Source organism: Myotis myotis, unplaced genomic scaffold, assembly GCF_014108235.1.
Source record: "Myotis myotis isolate mMyoMyo1 unplaced genomic scaffold, mMyoMyo1.p scaffold_m19_p_6, whole genome shotgun sequence".
In the NCBI taxonomy this organism is placed as follows: Eukaryota; Metazoa; Chordata; class Mammalia; order Chiroptera; family Vespertilionidae; genus Myotis; species Myotis myotis.
In genome coordinates, this window is record NW_023416368.1 from 100,616,517 (window position 1) to 100,636,710 (window position 20,194).

Consider the following 20,194-nt stretch of genomic DNA (forward strand, 5'->3'; position numbering starts at 1 on the left):
CACGTGTTTTATTCAGAGATGGGCAGCAAGCACCCATTACAAAGATCCCCTAGAAGTCACTTCACCAAGTAATTCTGAGTCCATGTCCTAGATCAATGGGTTTAGGAGGCAAGGTGATGAGAGACTGCAGAATTGACTTATCTTTCAGAAGACAGGCTTGTCTAAGAAAAAGCTTGTGTCTGCACAAGGGTATCTCTTCAAAGCTCGGCTATCCTTCTGCACACACAGAACAGTGTGCCGAGCTAAAATGTTTCTTTTGTGTGTGTTTTCGGTGGAAGGCACAGTTACTGTCCGTCAGGACATATGGAGGAGGGAGCTTGGTATGGTCTATATAACATTTTTAAAACTCTATTGTGTTTTAGGTCATGCAAAATTGGAGCACATAAATTTTACAAATTAATTAGAGGGTATTGAAACATTTTTACATATGCAACATAACTTATAGTAGCATCTCTACTTTTCAAATATTCCAATTGTCTCTTAGAAAAGATTGCTTTCTTTAAAAAAGTAATCACAGGTCAGGCTTATCTTCATGAGGCCAAAGGAAGTAAATGAATGGATTGTTCATCACACTATATCCAGTATTTTAATCAAAATTATTTAAACAGTAGATTTAATGAGTGCTTGATTTTTGGCTACATACTTTTACAACTATTTCGTAACTCAGACCTACTAATATTAGTGCTTATTTATGAAAAATGAATCCATATGACATCAAATATCCATTCAAATGGATATTTTTCAACAATAATTTGGTGTTTAAAATCCTCAGATGTCTGGTTACAGTCCCGGAGTTTTGGGATAGTTGACTAATTTTGTTTTCTGTTTTGCATGGTCTGTTCAAAACCTTCCTTGTTAGCCTAATATTCATGACTCATAAATAAACCAATTTTTTTTCCAGTCTCATAGACCTGTTAAATTGCTGAAGTTGTTTTCAATAAAGAGTCTCTGTCTTCCGCTGTTGCTCACGGAGAACTAGATCTAGTCTGCTCTGCCCACGCTGTTCAACACCACCGGTGCCAGCATGCAGCGGTGCTCAGGCCTGGCTTTTGGTTCATATTCTTTGAGCTAAGTTTCCATTACTTACTCAAATGCTATTTACTGTAGCTCGTACATCTAAAATAAAACCACCAGGTAAGCGAGCGCTGGCTTAGCACAGAGAAGCTGTTATCAGATTAGTGTCACGGATAAGGATGGATGTGGCTCCACATCACCAATTCAGATGAAACGACTGCCTCCCCAGGACTCAGCCCGGGCGGGTGGGAACAAATCCAGGTTTCGGCACATTATCCAATCGCTTGCGGCACCCCAAGAAGGTGGTCTCCCCAGGCCCCCCGCTGCTGTGTGGGAAAACGAATTCTGCTGTTAAATAGCAAACCAATGGCAAGGCATGTCTGGACCCTGGCACCACACCCGGAAAAACTGAAGTCAGACTGCTAAGTGCAAATGACGTGCCTTGGGACAGGGAGGCCTTGAATAATACTTCAAATACTTTAACATTTTAATTTTTAGTAAAATACCTTCAGTTTACCACCAACAGGAAGAAGAGAGACACAACATCTTAAAATGAACAAACAAAAAACGCCACACACACCAATCCACACGTCCGCCAGCGAGCAAGGCCTGATGTAGAGATCTTATGCAGAGGCTTCGGCAAACTGGGTGCAGCTCTTTGACAAGGAGACACGCTGATCAACTACTTAGACTTATTCTGAGTGAAGACTGCGGTGACCTATGGCGGGCAGCCATCCGCCTCTCCCACCCCTCCCAGACCCTGGCCTCCCGAGGCTCATGGAGCAGGCGCTGGAGCACAGGACACAGAGGGAGCAGGCGGGACCCCCACCTCCAAGGCACACAGGTTGCCCGGGACCTCGACATGGTGATGTCAGGGCCTCCTGAAACCATCAGCTGTGAACATTGCAGGTAGTAATCACACAAAAGGCTGGGAACATCGTGGTTGAATTTGGGGGGAGGAGTCTCTGGGGTCAGAAAAGTCATGCCAGAAACACTGAATAATGAATGACACGTGTCTCAGAACTATTTTTAAAAATATATATTTCTATTGATTTCAGAGAGGAAGGGAGAGGGAGAGGTAGAAATATCAATGATGAGAGAGAATCATTGATCAGCTGCCTCCTGCACGTCCCACAGTGGGGGATCAAGCCCGCAACCCGGACATGTGCCCTGATCGGGAATTGAACCATGACCTCCTGGTTCATAGGTCAATGCTCAACCACTGAGCCACACCAGCTGGGCGTGTCTCAGAGCTATGAAGAGGAGCATTTACAAGCATAGAAGTGCATGCTCCTAATCTTATTAACATCCCTTTCTGCAACCTCAGTTTACCTAGGCGATGTCACCACAGATATCCTGGGGACAGTGCCCAGCGCGTAGTAGGCAATTAGTTCGGAAATTTACAAACCTTGCAGTGACTTCGTGTGCTTCACTGAAATCTGTTTCTTGTGTAAATCTCATCCGAAGGCCCCACCCAGTACCTCTCTCTGTCTTTCTCTCTCCTCTGGGGCCTGTGCCTAAATCTTATTTAATTCTAGCCATTTCTAAAGCCCCAGATATAATAATACAAAGAGAGCAGGAAGAAAGCCAAGTTACCCCAAAGAAACCATGTCTGATATATAGAACCAATGCATCCTATACCCACAACCAAGACACAGCAGGTTCAAAGTTCAGCTCTAGCAGACAGCACTACTTGCTAAACTATAGCCACACTGTGGAAACCTGATATCTGTTATTGCAGGCAAAACCATGAAAATCTCACTTATCATTTTCAGGGAAGGATGCATATATGACAAAATACACCTAATTAATCACAATAACATATCTTTGAAATATCATTTATTCTTAAATATTTACTAAACTATGTTAAAATAAAGACATTGGTTGAAAAATGTTCACAGCCACCATGTATAAATCAAAACAGCCTTCTGGGTTTGGTTACTCATAATAAGGTCAAAGCTCAAGGTCACACAGCCGGTGACCAGAACCACCCTCAGATGCATTTGTCTGACTCTAAAGCCAAGCTTTTCCCACCGTGGACCATGAAGCAGGGACCGCCGAACCCGGGTCTCGGGAGGATGGTTGGGAATCCATCATAAGCACAGTGTCACCCTTTGTTTAGTATTCTTTGTCATCAACATTTCCTTCTCTAACATGTTGACATTCACACTGTGAACCCAGCCAGCTTGCACCTGAGCCTACCATAACGCCATCTTACACTGGGAATGGAAACCGTCCTAAAATTGGCGGTCACGAAAGCACGTTTCTCAGCTCCAGCTCTCTGTTAGCCTCCCATCAATCACGCATTTAAAGGCATTTCTGACACAGAGTCAAGTAGGTCTCTCAAACTGACTGTTCGATTCATATGCAAAGTGATTTGTATTTCAGTCCCTTGTGATATAGTTACTTTTGGCCAAATCTGACTTCACAAAGTAAAAATCAACGGGCAAATAAGAGCTCCTCATCTTACCAATACTATTTTAATAGTTTATGCCTAAGCCCCCCAGCACCAAAGACTGTGGATGATGTTGTCTGTGTAAATCGGGAAGTTGGAGGTGCTCATCGAGTGTAACACGTGATGGCCAGGCGCACCCCACCTGGGAACCCCACTCAGGACTGTTCTCCTGTCAGGAAGCCACTGGGAGCTCAGGCCCTGGGCTAGTGTCTCCCCTCCCTCAGTTCAGTCTTCTTCTTGTTCTTTTTCTTATTGAGGTCTTTGCATAGTTTTTTTCTTAAATATATTGGGGTGACATCCTATATGATAAAAGCCTAATATGCAAATTAACCAGACTGCAGAATAACTGTTAGAATGACCGGTCACTATGATGAGCACAGACCACCAGGGGGCAAACGCTCAACCTAGGAGCTGCCCCCAGCCCACAGGCCCCAGGCCAGCCAAGGCGGGTGCCAGCAGGGGCCCCCCCAATTGCCCAACCGGTCGCACCGCAGAGGGAGGTGACTAGCGGCGGCAGCAGGGGAGAGACTAATGAGCAGGTGGTGCCAGGCCAGCCAAGGCGGGTGCCAGCGGGGGCCCCCCAATCACCCTGTCAGTCTCCCCAGAGATTGGCCTGATCGCCAGCCAGGCCTAGGGACCCTACCTGTGCACAAATTTCACACACTGGGCCTCTAGTTGGTTAATAAGATGATATTGGTTTCAAGTGTGCATTCCTACTTCACTCCAGTCTTTCTCCTGGCCTCCAACCACCACACACACCCAGCCAGCATCACAAAAACTACCTGCTGCCCTGGAAAGAAACGTCTTTCCTTTGCTCCTGGCACATCTGCCCACGGAACCTGGAGGGTGCCCTGGAGCCACGCTCTCCCCAGGATTACATGCGTGAATTTCAATAGGTGAGCACTGGAGGGGACCAGCCCGGCCCACTCACTTGATTGTCCCCTGGCTTTTAGGCAGTTCAAGTGCCTGTGAAGAGAGTGGGAATGAAGTGACTGCTGATTAAGCAGAGGGGCTGACATGGGAATAGGGTCCTCAATTGTTTGGAACTCACTGGGCACAGACAACTTTTAAAATGTAAATGCGCGACACCAATACTGCACAGCACAATAGGGCGAGAGTGACTGAGCCGGCCACAAAGGCAGCCAAAGCTGATTCTGGCCCTAAAGGCAAAGAGGGCTGCTGTCGGAGAAAGGCAATCTGAAGAGTTTGATAGAAACTACCTTCCATTTAGGAATCTGAAGTTATTTTTAGCTCCTATGAAAATTGTTTCTTACGTAGCTTCAATTTCCAGACAAAATTTCCCAGGGCTGACACAAAGAAGTGGGGTAGGTAGGGAAGCATTCGCGACCAGTGGTCCCACTGTCCTGGCTGATCAAGGCTTCGAATTGTGTTAATGAAGAAGTCAGTGATGGCCTTGACCCTCAGAAAAAGCCCACAATTCATATTTTAAAATGAAAATACTTCTAGAAATAAAAAAGATAAGGCAAAGGGGAGACAGAGATCACTGAGAGAAAAGGGAGTCGAGTGAATTTCAAATGCAGAGCGATCTACAGGAGGACCCTGCCCCGAAGTCCTCCCCTTCCACTCGCCCTACAAACACACGTTTCCCTTGTCCCTGAACAGGCATGTGTTGTGGATTTAAATCTTAGGGGAAAAGAAAGGAAACGGCAGATCTCCGTAATCCGGGTTTCTGCAGCCCTCGGCCCTTCTGTGTCTGGATGCCCACATGGCACTACTATTTCCATGTTCCATTGTGACCAGGCTGCCCGGTTCTCCTTCCCACTCTCCTCCACATGCCCTTCCCCTTCCTGCTTCCCCAGGAACGCCAGGCCTTCCTGCTGGCCCCCTGCACAGGCTGTCTGCCCGCTCCGGCCTAAAGGGACTCAGTGAGACAGCCTGCCTGCGAGACGAGGCCCAGAGCCCCCAGAAGGCCTTTAAACTGTCAAGACAATGTAATCTGTACCTGCCACACTTTACGTTCAATAACTTTGACTCCAGAGCCCAGCCTTTTAGCCACTTTACCATACAGTCTCTGAAATAAACCAGCTCTTTCTTTAAAACTAGCCTGTTCCCTGGGGCCCTTCTCCATTCGGTCAAATGAGAACAGTGGCTGCAAGAATATTCATGCCTGTCGAATCTGCCCTTTCACCTGCCTCTTTTAATAAAATCCTACTCATCCTCCCACCTCGATTCTTGATAATAAATCGACGAGTGTGTGGGAGCGAAGAGTCTTGCCACTATGGGTTTCTGTCAAGGGAAGAAGGGGGCGTGGGAGGGGACAGGGATGCTCTGAGACACAGGGGAGGTGTTCATTGGCTGGAACATGCAGCAGGTGGGGAAAGGCCTCCCCCATCTCCACTGGAAACCAATAACTCATTTTTCTAATAGAACTGTCGTAAAGTGCACTTAAAAATGGGTAGAGTTTCCAATGTCCCCCAAGTTACAATCCTTTCAACACAGAAGGGAGTTCCCTTCTTCTAGGAGAATGTCTACAAATCCGACCGTAAACAGCACTTAAGGGGGAATTACTGAGCTTCCTCCCCAGATTCCTACCGTCATGCGAAGTCTGTTATAACCATTTCTGTTCACTATTCAGCTGAGGCCTCAGCTGGTCCAAGCAGGCAAGAAAAGGAAATACTTAGGTGGATATAAAGGGAGAAATAAATCTGTAATTATTTTCTACTAGTGGCCCGTTGCACAAAATTTATGCACATTAAAAGGGAATTAATTAGAGGAAATATTTTAATATTGCTATTTGCCCTTTCTCTATAATAGAAGTGTCAGAGATGAAATAAAATTAGTAAAATGTATACAAAAATCTCCCTCCTGTCAGAGTCTGGGGTGTGCCGCGGGACCCAGAGTCAAGTCCCCACCCACCCGCATGCACCTCGAAATCGAGTGAGACCCAGGCCTGGCCAGCCCCACCCCTGTCAAGCTCTGCAGGGCTGGAGGTGCGGCCTCAGGTCCCCCAGAGCAGCCTCAGGTCCCCTAGCCTGGCACTGGGGCAGGGGACATGGCCGCAGGTCCCCCGGCCCCGGTGCTGGGGCAGGGAGCATGAACTCAGGTCCCCCAGTCCTGGTGTGACAGCATGACAACCATTTGCATATTAGCTCTTTATTATATAGGATTTCTACCTGCCTTTCTGTATAGAAACTTCAAGAGTCTTCACAAAACTGTAACAATTAAAAAGAAAGTTTAGTGCCCTGTCCAGTTTTGCTCAGTGGCTAGAGCGTCGGTCTACAGATAGAACGGTCCTGGGTTCAATTCCAGTCAGAGCACATGCCTGGGTTGTGGGCTCCATCTGCAGTGGGGTGTGTAGGAGGCAGCCAATCAATGATTCTCTCTCATCGCTGATGTTTCTATCTCTCTCTACCTCTCCCTTCCTCTCTGAAATCAATAAAGAATTTTTTTAAAGTAAGTTTAGTGATATTTCTGACTAAGATATCCACAAACTAAAACAAATGGTATCTATATGTAGCTAAAATAAACAATAGAAAATAAATTATTTTAAAATATTTCATTTAGCATGACATCTAATGAAATATGTGCTAGACTTTTCTGCTAAAAGTGTAAAAGCGAGAAAGACATTGAGGCGCCTGGATAAGTGGGAGGGGGTGACGTGCTCACGGATTGAAATCCCATCAATGTGCATCCATTGTGCACCAGCTGATTCAACGCAACCCCACCCGCGTCCCAGCAGCAGGTCGATGCTAAAATTCACAGCCAATGCGAAGGCTAAGCATACGGGAGGCAATCGCAGGAAGAGGGAGATCTGGAGGAGCTATGGGATCGGATCCTATGAGCTACAACCGCTAGTAAAGGGTGGGTTGTTGCAAGAATAGACAAACCAAGCAAGACAGAGTTCATGTGAATGTACAAGTGACATATTGGTGTAGAGTCAACAGCAAGAGCGGAGCTGCAGCCCCACCATGTCCTTCCCGCCATCCCAGGTGGAGAGGCGCTGAGACATGCCTGCATGAGCCCTGAGGCTGGAGGGGAAGCAGCACAGGGCACAGGTGACTCCCCAGCTCTTACTTCCCTGGTGTCACCCTCTGTGTGGGGCAGCCACCCAGCCTTAGGCCCTCTGGCCCCTCCAGCAGCTCCCTGGACCCCCGGCCAGGGGCACGCTGCTCCACGCAAAGGGCATCCATGCCAGCAGATCACCCCTCATGGAAAGCGGGGCCTGGAGGTGGCGGGAGACCGCATGGGTGCAGCCCATCCCCACAGGACCATGGTCATGTGATTTGTCCCACTTCGTGTCCATGTTTCCTCTCTGATTGACAGTCTGGGGGCATCAGCTCCAGGAACTGTCTGCCCAGCTCCCCCACTGCGAAAGTACACCGCAGGATGGCCCCTGAGGGACCCCTGGCGAGGTTCCCTGGACTTAGGGCAACAGCAAGGCCAAGTGCAGGGAAAGGAATGTCTTCAATATGCTCTGAGACATCACCGGGGTACGTTTCCGGCTGGGGGTAAATTTTGACTCTCACAGTCAATTCCAGCCAGACTCCAGGCTTAAATTAACATGCATTTGTGTGTACAGAGATGTATGTATCCATCAATGGACAAGGTGGACTATTTCACAGTGAGCCTTCAGTTCAAAGACAGAGCAGAGTCTAAATGCAAGGCGGCCCACAGAACAAGAAAGCTGCAGCACACACATTGAAGGCCTTGCCTCAGAGCCTCGCAGAGTCCTGTGCAGACCAAGGAAAAGGCAACGACGCAGAAATGGGGGCAAAACATCGGACGAGCTGCTCAAGAAGGAAAGACCCAAACGCCCAGTGAACGCATGCCGAGTGCTCAACAAAAGCCGGTGTCAGCGAATGCGGTCCAGTGCGCACGCACACGCGTTGCTGGTGAACTTCAAACCGCTCTAACCCGTGTGGGGAAGTAGCAGAATCTACTGAACTGACGCAGGCATTCCCTTGACGGAGCCCTTCTAGTCCCGAGGGTAGATTTGACAGAAATGCATAGATATTGGCACCAAACGTCATGTACAAGAATGTCCCCAGCAGCACTATTCGAAACGGCAAAAACAACCGCAACCTGAAACCATCCCATGGTTCATCACCACAGAATAAGTCCCAGTCCCTGGATATGCACATGAGGACTTCTATAATAATAAAAACATAATATGCTGATTAGACTGGACAGCAGAATGACCTTCTGGATGACCTTCCGGATGAAGCCGGGGCTTCGAGGGCCCAGGCAAGCCACGCGGCTTCAAGGGCCAAGCCCCTTGCATGAATTTCGTGCACTGGGCCTCTAGCATACACCATAACAAAGGTAAGAAAACCACACCTGCACGTGGCAAAATGGACACACGACCTCGTAGGGATAGACACTCCAGCTACACAGGGTGCGCATGCTATGGCTCCGTTTCTGTTGTGGGAACACCAAGGGTGAGTTGCTGGAAGAGGACTGGGGGTGGGGAGGAGCCTCTGGAAGCGGCTCACAGCTATTTCTATCTGAAGATTGTTTACACCCATGTGTTCAACTTATAAAAAGTCGTCAAGTGCTCGCCTAGGATTCGTGTACATCTCTGGATGCGTGAGGCACTTTAAACTCAAAGTGTGTGTATTGAAACTGGTGCCATTTTTAGCATAATTATATTATAGGTCGCTCTTCTGTCCCAGGTCGGAGGTCCAGGGCTCCTGGAGCTGGGACAGCAGGAGTCTGACCCAGGGCCCAGCCGCTCCACCCTATCATGTCTCATCGTATTAATAACCCAAGGTTGTTGGGGTTTTTTTTACGAGGTAGAGATGCTCAATACCCATTACAACGCATTAGTTCTTCGGAAATATCTGCTTTGTGTTCCAGGAAATCACTGTAAAGCAGGACTTATTAGAATAAAATCTGATCCTAAGCTGAGACCCGCTGGCTTCAAAGTGAAACAGTTAAATATAGAATTACTGCTTGGGGCAGCGTGAGGTAATAATAGCAAGTATTATGAGGAAACAGAATGCACATTCTGGCCACAAAAATTAGGAGGAGCCTCGTCGGACATTTTCCCAGTTTCCTGCCCTTTGAGGGCCGTCCAAGTAACAAATATGCCTTATGCGTCTCCATGGACAACCAGAGCGACTCAATCCGCAGCGCCTGGTGGATCCGAAGGCGCCCTGATCGCCTGCAGATGAGCACACAGGACCTCCAGGGACCGCGTCGCTACGCGCACGCAGCGTTTCCGACGAAAGCTGAGCCTCGTTACTGATGTGTCCAAAGGTTCGTTTGAGGTTTTTAGGACGTTTTGAGCCAAGTTTATGTTTTGAGCGTGTGTCTAAAGCCTTCCATGCCTCTAAACCTCTGCTGAATCTTTTTAAAGCATAGCAGCTACTCAACGAAAAGATAAATCTCTCAGTACAGACAGCCTTCCTTCCCTTTGTTCCTCCAATCGGCCCTCAGCCATCCGCAGGCCAGCTCCCTGGCGCCAGGTGCTGTGTGAGGAGCCAGACACCAGAGGATGGATCAAACCTGGTCCCTGACACGAAGCACCTCCCACTAAGATCAACAGGGGACAGAATGAGAAGAGTTACAGCTGAAAACTGAAAAGTGTTGACTAGCAGGATCTAAGTTATAACTTATTGGAAGTCATATGGTCCCAGTAGCTAACATTTATCGAGTGCTTGCTCTGTGTCGGACATGGAAACTGGGATTCCAATCGATTGAGCAAGTGCCCAGTGCCACCAAGCTAGAGATGCCTCCAGGCTGCGTGCGTCCGAGTCCTCATTCTCTAGACGGTCACACTAAGCTGACCGAGACAACTGCGGGAACCTAGGACGTGGAGGCCGAAAGCCAAAGTAGAGTAACTGAGGACATGGTACCTCAGGGGCCCATCGAAGAACTGCCCTTGTGGGGACACAGCTGTGTGTCCTTCATATTCTCATTCGGTTCCCAGAGGATGTGTCTACATGGACAACGTCAAGTCTAATGTATCGCCATGTGTCCCCTTTTAGAAGAAAATGCTGCCATCCTGCCCTGGCCTGCGGGAGCTCTTGGAGCTGTGGGTGTGCCTGATGTTCTGCTGGCCCTGGGGTCCCCCTGCCACGCTGGCCCACCCACCTCCACCTGGATCTCCCGGGCTCCGTTTAAAAACCGAATCCCCAACAGTAGAGCCTCATTATGTCAGCGCAGGGGTTAGAATTATTAATAGAAGGAAGAAAGCAAAAGGGAATTCGGTAATTTCCTTAAACTGGGAGGCAGAAACAAGTAAGGAGGCAGAATTTTCACCTGGCTGACTGGTCAGCAGTCCCACTCGAGGGGGGCTGGTGCGGGAAGCCGCCGGAGCGATGCTGAGAGCCGGGTACCAGCGCCGGAGGGGGTGGTGCGGGGGGGGGGGGGGGGGGGAGGGGGAGGGGGGCTGTTGCCTCTACTCTGTGCATGTGCAGTAAGAACTAGATGACCCGCCTCACCCCGATCTCCCCCGTGACCCAGGAAGAGAAATGGAGTTAACTATTGGGTGACAAGGGTGGAGCATGCAGCTTAGACTTTCATAGGCGGTTCTGGGCTATTCCTCCGCAGGGTTAATTGCTCTGTATTCAGTGAGTTTCCGCCTTAAAAAAATTACGGCAACAAAACTCTCTCAAGTCCTGAGCTCTTTTTTTTTTTTTTTCAAGAAAGAAAGAAGAAAGAGGCGGATTTTTAATTTTCTTTTAAAAATACGGAATGGCCTCCAAACACAAGTCTACCTGTGCTATTTTCTCCAGTCCCCCCCCCCCCCAACTTAGGTTCCCAATGTCCTTACAAAGTGGCACATTCATATTCCAAGGAAATGTTTAAAAGTTAAAAACAAAAAGAAGGCGTGTTGATAAGCACCAGTCGGTGGTCTTTTTAAAGATAATCGGAAAGAAGTTTAAACCTGCGAAGAGAGAGGGTGCTGGCTGAGACCAGCGCTGGCTGCAGGGGCAGGGGCCTGGCTGGCGTGGACGTGGGACCATTTGGGGCAGAGCTTTCTCAGAATCCCCCTGTGAGCTCCCTGTTTGCTCGGACACCTAACAACTTCCCCGCGGCTCAGCGATCCTGACCGTCGCTGCAAAGTTTATATTCTGTGCGGGGCACCGTTCCTGCTAAACCAGGATGCTCCTCCCACTTTCTGATGCCACATTGCCTCGACTGAAAGGGGGAACAGAAGGATCTGTCCGTCTTGTTTGCTTCTTGGGTCTCTCTGCTCCTTTTGAAATTAGTTACGGCGGCGCCTGGCGCGCTGGGGCGGCCTGAGCTCGGCCTGACCTAGCTCATTGCGTGGCCTGTGTGCTTCTGGATAAACGCTTTTATTCAGTCTCTCCGCGGTGCGGGCCCCTCCCTTTCACAGGCGCTGTGTGTTGCATTCAGACCCCTCCCGTCTGGGCTGGGCTGACACAGCTCGTCTCCATGGCGGCCCCGCATTCACAGCGTCTTTGATGCGCATTCGCTTTCTCCCGCTTTGCTGTTTCTGTGCTGGAAACCCCGGGCCTCTGTGGGGTCCACACCGCACACTCTTTGCTCGTGACTCAGGGCATCACTGCTGCCCAGGCTCTGGCTCTGGGAGCACCCACTGCTCAGTTAGAAGCGGGGGTGGGGGGGGGGGCGTGGAGGGAGGTGCAGACAGGACCGTGGCCCACATGCGAGCTGCTGCACTGCAAACCCCAGGCTGCGGAGTGCGGAGTGGACCCCTGGCCCAGGGGCTCAGACACGCCCTCCGGCTTTTTCCTTTCCATTTTTTTAATCCCCCCCCCCCCCCCCAAGGGTATGTTTCCATTGATTTCAGAGAGAGTGGAAGGGAGCGGGAGACAGAGAAGTATCCATGTGTTTGGTTGCCTCTTGCATGAGGCTGGGATGGGGAGGAGCCTGCAACCAAGGTACGCGCCCTTGACCAAAGTCCAACTCGGGACCCTTTGGTCTGCAGGCAGACGCTCTATCCACTGACCCACACTGGCCAGGGCTCACTGGGGCTTTGGCTATGGAAAACCTATTTTTGCTAATCCTGCCCTGCCAGCCTGTGGAGGGAAGGCTTACCGCCTCACTGTGCCTCCCACCCATGGAGGAAGCCGAGGGGAGAGGGGAAAGGCGCTGGGGGCGAGGGGGGGGGGGGGGGGGGGCGGCGGAGGGAGGGGTCCTCAGTAAAAAGATCGGTAACCACCCTAGCTGCTGAGCATCTGACCATCTGACCTCACCAAGCAACTTCATCACAGTCAGGGGGTGGCCGCCAGGGTCTCAAGGGGCGGCGGGGGGGGGGGGGGGTTCATCTCTGGGTTCCTGGGCTCACTTCATATGTCCCACCCGCAGAGAGAACCCCGCTGAATTCTCAGCGGGAATAAAACACGGTGTCAGTGGCTGCGAGCCCTGCACAGACGTGTCTCCCACAGGCGTCCTGGGGCCCTGCCCACCCTGCGCACCCCCCTCTGAAAGGGGTTCCCACAGGCCGGCCTCTGCCCACTGTCCCACAGAAGATGTGAATGGGCCGTTCCGCCCCCTGCGGCGCCCTCTGAAATGGCACAAAAACCAGCCCTCCCCCCACAGGGACCCTTCTATTTACCAAGTCGGAGAGAAGGGACTTCAGGAACGCTGTTTCCCAACAAACTGGCTGCTGGGCACAAGAAAGGGGTTTTTATCTTGCAAATGAAGCAAAAAAGTAATCATCAGGAGACATCATTAAGGGAAACAGCTCTGTTTGAAGGAGGCACATAATGCTGGGCGCACAATGCAGAAAGGGCTCCGGGATGCCCCCGGGAGCCAGTGTCCCTCCCCGGCCCACGGTGCCACGCGGCCAGGGAAGCCCTGCCGGCCTCGGGGCTTCAGGTGGGGACAGCCCTGTGGGCGCCTCTTTAGCCAGAGAACGCGAGCAGAAGGTACAGAAATAACGCCCCCACCCCCCAAGCGCCAGCTCCCACCCATCGGTCAGCGCGCCTGTCCCATCGGAGGTGAGGAGCAGAGCTCCCTGGGGCATCTTAACGTGCATGGTTCACATCGAGCAGTTTTTCCTCAGCCTCCATGCACTGCAGCCCCTTCGTTCAGCAGGGAGTGAAAGGCGCAGGGGACTTCATTTCTGAGTTAACAAGTCCCACGTTAATCACAGAACCCACAGCAGGAGGCCAGGCCAACCAGAGACCGCCAGGGCCACCCCGAGGAGGGCCGGTTCCCCCTAAGCTCCCCGCAGGCCTGCCGGGACCTGTGCCGCAGGGGACCCCGAGACGAAGAAGGAGCCTTGCTTGGGGGCAGACACCGAGCTACAGTGCGAACTGCACAGTCTGAGATGAAAGCATGACTTTCAATGGTGGCCACCAATCAATGCCGCTTACGTCCATAATTGAGCCACAGCTTAAATATTAGGATAGCCATTATTCATTCGTTCATCTTTCCGTTTGTGACCAGCCCCAGGCGGCTCTCCAAAGGCTTACGTTACGATAACGTATGAATAAGTTAGCACTAGCAGGACAAAAAGAGAAGCAAGTAGAGCAGGTTAGAGTGAAGACCTCAGAATGCTGCTGGAGGAGATAAACAGAGGGTATAAGTTTCTCAACAAAAATTTCCCCCCAAATTCATATGAAATACCACACATTTAGAATAAGAATGCTAAAATATTAAAAATGTTAAACTACTGAATATGAAAATATAATTTAAAGCTACAGCAATGAAATGTTCTGTATTAATTTAGAGATAAATGGACTTAACAGTGAAACAAATAAATAGCGCCAAAGTAGGATCCACTGCATATAAAATTTGGTAGTTAAAACTGATACTATTTCATACAGTGGAAAAATAGATTATTCAATAAATGATGTTAGAATAACTGACTAATCTTTGGGGGGAATAAATTGAACCCCTACATCACTCTCTTCATCAAAATTAATCCCGGGAGGATAAGATACTTAGAGTCTAAAGAAAAAGAAAAATAGTGGATATTTTAAGTAATCTCAAAATGGGGTAAATTTTTTTCAAACAAGACTAAAAGTAAATAATAGATAACAATACATCTAATTTGACCATATCAATATGCTATAAAGTCAAAACACATTTAAAAATTAAGAGGAACTATTGCAAAATAAATGGCAAAAAGGGGAGATGTGATATCAGAAACATACAAGCATTTGCAGTGAGAAAAAGTGAGTTTTCCAAGAGGAAAGCGAAGAAAGCACGGAGTCCATTCAATTGATACAACGAACAACAACAATATCTGTATTCATGCGGTTGACTCCCAAGCTCTGTGAGATGAGGGGCACTGTGTTCGGAATTGTCACAAGCGTGTGCAACACTTGCATGCTCTTACCCCAGCTTGTCGGTAGGAGACTACAGCCGACGTATTAAAGAGCACCCGCGCTGGACCTCGATGTGTCTGACTCCTAAATCTGCTCTCATCTCCCATAAATAAGGAAGCGTCGGAGCCTGCCCCTGCCTCCCCCGAGAGCTCGGAGACCAGCCCCACTGGCGTTGGGGGAATTCACCAGAAAGGCAGCATCTAAGCCCCACCGGCCCACGGAGTCAGATCGCCTGCTCACAGGACTGCCAGGGACTCTTGTGCCTTTCAGCTTTGATAAACACTCGTGTCTATTGAAAGATCAGCAGAGGCCGAAAACCAGGACCACAGGCTTCATCAGAGGAGAAGGACCTGCCGGGCTGTCTCGCAGGGGAGGACAGCAGCACGTGCAGGGTGGGCACGCCTTCTGAGGGGCGGAATGGGAAGGAATGGGGCTTAGTGTACTCGGCGCCCGCTGCTTGGTGGCTTAATGTATGGTCCATATAGGACAAGGGCTTAGGGTATTTGGCAGGTGTGGATTGGTGGTCCAATGTATAGTCCATATAAGGTACATGGTTAGTCACTCAGGTATTTCTGGGCTGCAGGTTATATCATACTCCACCCCCAAGTTAAGGGAAGGGAGGATCTGTCATCTATCAAAGTTGGATAATCATTAACTTTAATCCATAAATATTAAACAAAAAAAATTAACAGTTACTATTCACGGGTACAGATGGAAAGGTCATGGGTAAGATTGGGAGCCGTGTGGGCAGGAGGAGAAAAGCACACAGTGAAGGCGTGTTTGGAAACCTCGGGAGGGGTTATGAGGAATTTTGTCACTAAGCAAATTTAAGATGGGTTTGACCTTCTGGGAATTTATCCTAATTGAGAGTCCAAAGGGACACGCTGTATGATTGCCCTATGGCTCCCGTGACAAATTACTACAATTTTCGTGGCTTAACAGAAACCCACCATGTTACATCCTGGAGTCCCGCAGTCCTAAACCGGGTGGTTGGATGGAAAATGACTTCCTTCTTTCCTAGGCTGCAGGGAGGAATCCCTCCCTTCATTCATTTACTCACTTGCCTGTCCACCCTCTAGAGGGCGCCGGCATCCCTCTGCTCATGGCTCCTCTCCACCTGCAAAGCCAGCAGTAATGTAGCATCTTCAAATCTCTCTCTCTCTCTCTCTCTCTCTCTCTCTCTCTCTCTCTCTCTCTCTCTCCTCTCTCTCTCTCTCTCTCTCTCTCTTCTCTCTCTCTCTCTCTCTCCCCCCTCTCTCTCTCTCTCCGTTCTCTGACACTGGCCCTCCTGTCTCCCTCTTATAAGCACTGTGATTACATTGGGGCCACCTGGACAATCCAGGAACACCCCTGATCACAAAATCCATCACCTACCGAGTCCCTTTGACCACGCAAGGTAGCACACTCACAAGTCCCAGGTATGGGAAGGGGAAATATTTGGAAGCCCATTATTCTATCTACACACACACACACTAAGAGGTTTGTTTGTTTGTTTGTTTGTTTTATCACAGTGTTATTTTAATAGTGAACGAATAAGAACACAATGTCCATTCATATAGGGATTGTAGAATTTCCATGTAATGTCATACTATGTGGCCATTCAACATTATGATGACTGTCTCTGTTCATTAAGGAAAATATTCCGTATTTTGATGCTATAGCTAGTCACAAACCAGTTCACATACAGAAAAGTCAAGTAAATCTAGAGACAAAAAGAGAGACAGAGAGATAAACAGAAAAATATAAAACAATGTTTCACCAATACAGCAACAGCATTTATCTCTTGATAGAGGGGTTTGTGGTGATTCTTACGTTCTTATTTGCATTTGTCCACGTTATTTGATTTCATTACAATGAGTATGCATTATTTTGCCATCATATAAAAATGATGAATTAATTTTTAATTACCATACACATTTTACTGGACATCTAAATACTCATAGTACTGTCCTTTTGGACCAGTGATTGGCAAGTTGGCTTTGGAAGCAATGAAGCTTGGTGGCTGGGAACGTGCACAGCGTGCACTCTGATTCGGCGACTCAGCCTTGGCTCTGTGCTGCACAAAAGCCAACGCCAGGGTCTAGAGCAGCGGTTCTCAACCTGTGGGTCGCAACCCCTTTGGGGGTCGAACCACCCTTTCACAGGGGTCGCCTAAGACCATCGGAAAACACATAATATAATTACATATTGTTTTTGTGATTAATTTGTAACAATGAAATTGGGGGTCACCACAACATGAGGAACTGTATTAAAGGGTCGCGGCATTAGGAAGGTTGAGAACCGCTGGTCTAGAGGAAGTCATGGGTTTATGTGGATCGGACATAACATGTAAGGAAGACCTAATACACTTAATTTCTGGAGACCAGGTTCAGGCTTGAAAAATAGTCTTATATTCTTGACACAGAATCACACTCAGACCTAACTCACTTCTCTGCTAACATGCAGGACTGGACAACTACTCCTTCCCTCCTCAGGTGCGGGACCCAAAGAGACCATTAACGGGATTTCTGTAGTAAGAGACCTAGAACCTATATAATATTGGTCCAAAATACCTAGATGCATTAGAAGAGAAAATTGGCCTGGCAGAAAAGCCCATGAAAACACCTAACATAGTGAATGTTTTAGAACAACTTGAAATCCATGAATAAAAGTTCAGAACAACCCAACCTTCTCAGGTGCCACACATCCCCGCTTAGCTCAGGCCTGAAGGTTGTGGCCACTGTGGGCTCACAGTAGGGAGACGGTACTCCCATGTGAAAAACCGGCTTCATATTAAATGCCAAATAGGTTTCTTTTGCGGACTGAGTGAGATACAGCCTGTGAGCCCTTGGTGGGGTAGACGGTCTATAACAGGTGCTCATTAAATATTAGTTCTCCTTTTCATCCATCATCTGATACGGACAGAGGACTATGTTCATTAGGATGAGAATGCCTTCCAACTGGAGCCGTGAATATTGAATCAACATTTCAGATGGGATTAGGGAACATGAACCATTTGCACCAAACAGTTCTTACTGACGGGCGAGCTAGTCAGTTACTCCGACCCTGTTACTGCTGCCAGCACTGCCTCTGCTAAGGGCCCTGGGATATGCAGGGGTGGGGGTGGGGGGTGGAGGGGCGGCTGCAGGCAGAGGTGGTCGGGCTGAGAGCAAAGCACAGTGTTATCTCCTGGTGAACAGGACTTCTTTCCCATGAGGGGCTTTGGTAAAACCAGAGCACAGCAATCTGAGGCGGAGAGAGACATGGACACGGGAGGTCTGGGCTGCTCATGAAGTCAGTTGGTATCTCAGTGATGCCCAGATGCCATGCAGCTTTGGGGACATGGCGGAGATCCCAGATGTGACTTTAGGACAAGTGCCCCCGTAGGTCCTCGAGAGTGACAGTACCCCCCTGAGGCTGTTGGCACTGGAGGGCTCCGGGCTCATCTCACTGATCACAGGTGAACCCCACAAGATGCACACGATCAACCCCACTTTATAAAGAGAACATGGAGAGGGGGCGGTCCTGGGACTTGCTGCAGCGCACAGCTATTCCCTGGCACAGACAGGACTCAAGCCCTGAAAAGGGGCCTCCAGAGCCAGTGCCAACCAGGCCCTCCCACCTCCCACCGCCCAGAGTCTGGGCCAGTGCCCGCCTGAAAGGTCTGGGCAGTGCCTGCCCGAAATGTCTGGGCAGTGACCACCCAAAAGGCCCCCACGGCCACGCTCGCTCCACACGTTTCCGTATGAGTTCAACCTGTGGGGCTGGGGAACTGCTCCTTCCCTCCAGCTCCCGAAGCTTGCTGACATTAAGGAAACTGAGGCCACATAGTAAAAGTTACATTGGCATTTGGAGCAATGGCGTCCTGCTGTGCAGCCCAGGCCACCGTCTGCTCCGGGCCCCTGACACGGTCCCGTACCAGCTGGTGGCGGTGAAGGGGAGTCACTCTGAGGTCAGAACTGACAGTGGGTGTCTCCTCGCTGCCCTTGAACCAGGACAGGAGTTCCCGCCAACACCAAGCACCTGGGTGCAGTTGGGGTCACCAGGGCCGTCACAGATCCAGGGATGGTCTCAGTGCTGCCCTTCCTGGCTCCTCGTCACTGACCTGACCCTCTGCCACGCTTCTCTCAGCCCCTTTGCCGCCCTGAACCTGAACCTGGGCCTCCTCCCTGTCTTCTTCCCATGCGGCGCCTCCTTCCTACTCCATGGTGTCATCCTCCATCACTGGCAGTAAGCACTGCCACCTGGCTCTTGCGTCACCTCCTCTCACATCTGCTCTTCCTCTGGGCTCACCTGGCCCATTGCCATGGTGGCACAAAATTAATGCTTCCCAGTGAGCTCGCCCCAGCACGGACTTCTCTCAGCCACGACAGAAAGCTCAGGTGATTCCTCCGACTCAGGCAAAGTCAGTGCATCCGAGACATTACCCCCCACACTGACCCTCTCAGTGTCCAGTCTCTCACGAACAGAACATCACCTGTTGCTTCTCTAAAAACTAATCTGGAGCCCTAGCTGGTTTGGCTCAGTGGATAGAGCATCAGTCTAGACTGAAGGGTCCCAGGTTCGATTCCAGTCAAGTGCACATGTCTGGGTTGCAGGCTCGATCCCTAGTTTGGGGCATGTAGGAGGCAGCTGATCAATGATTCTCTCTCATCATTGATGTTTCTCTCTCTCTCTCTCTCTCTCTCTCTCTCTCTCTCTCCCCCTTCTTCTCTAAAATCAATAAAATATATTTAAAAAATAATAATCTATACTAATAAAAGGATAATATGCTAATTAGACCTGATAGACCAGACATCTTCAGGACATCCTTCGTCCTTCCAGATAAAGCTGAGGCCAGGCCCAAGGGAAGCCGCCCTGGAGGCAGGGAAGCCACCCATGGTCCTGGGTGCCTGTGGCCAGCCAGAGGAGGGAAGCCTGGGTCTCAGGTGTGGGGGCCAAGGCAGAGGCGGTTAGGGGCAATCAGGCAGGCAGGCGAGCAGTTAGGGGCATCAGGCAGGCAGGCAGAGTGGTTAGGGGCATTCAGACAGGCAGGCAGGCGAGCAGTTAGGATCCAGTGGTCCTGGATTGCGAGAAGCAGTTGGACATTCCCCCAAGGGGTCCCAGATTGCAAGAGGGTGAAGGCCAGGCTGAGAAACACTACCCGCCCCCCGTGCATGAATTTCATGCACCAGGCCTCTAGTAATAAATAACCTGGAATCAAGATGCTTGACTCCTCCCACCCATTCACCTCCCACAGCAGAGAAATGACCAGGTTCAGGGAAACTCCCACACCATTTCTTGTAGGGAGCAGCTATAAGGTTAAGCCTCGGACTGACCTGTTAGCAAAGCCACAAGCAAGTCCCAACTTAGAGGGCACAGTCCTCTTAGCATAATTAGGCTTGACCTTATGACGCTCCCTAGATCTTATCTGGGTAGCTAGTGGGCAGAGGGAGATGCAGCAAGTGCTGCCAAAACAAGTGAAACTCACAAGAACATTGTAACTATGTTGACCACTACCTTGTTTTTTCTCTGACTA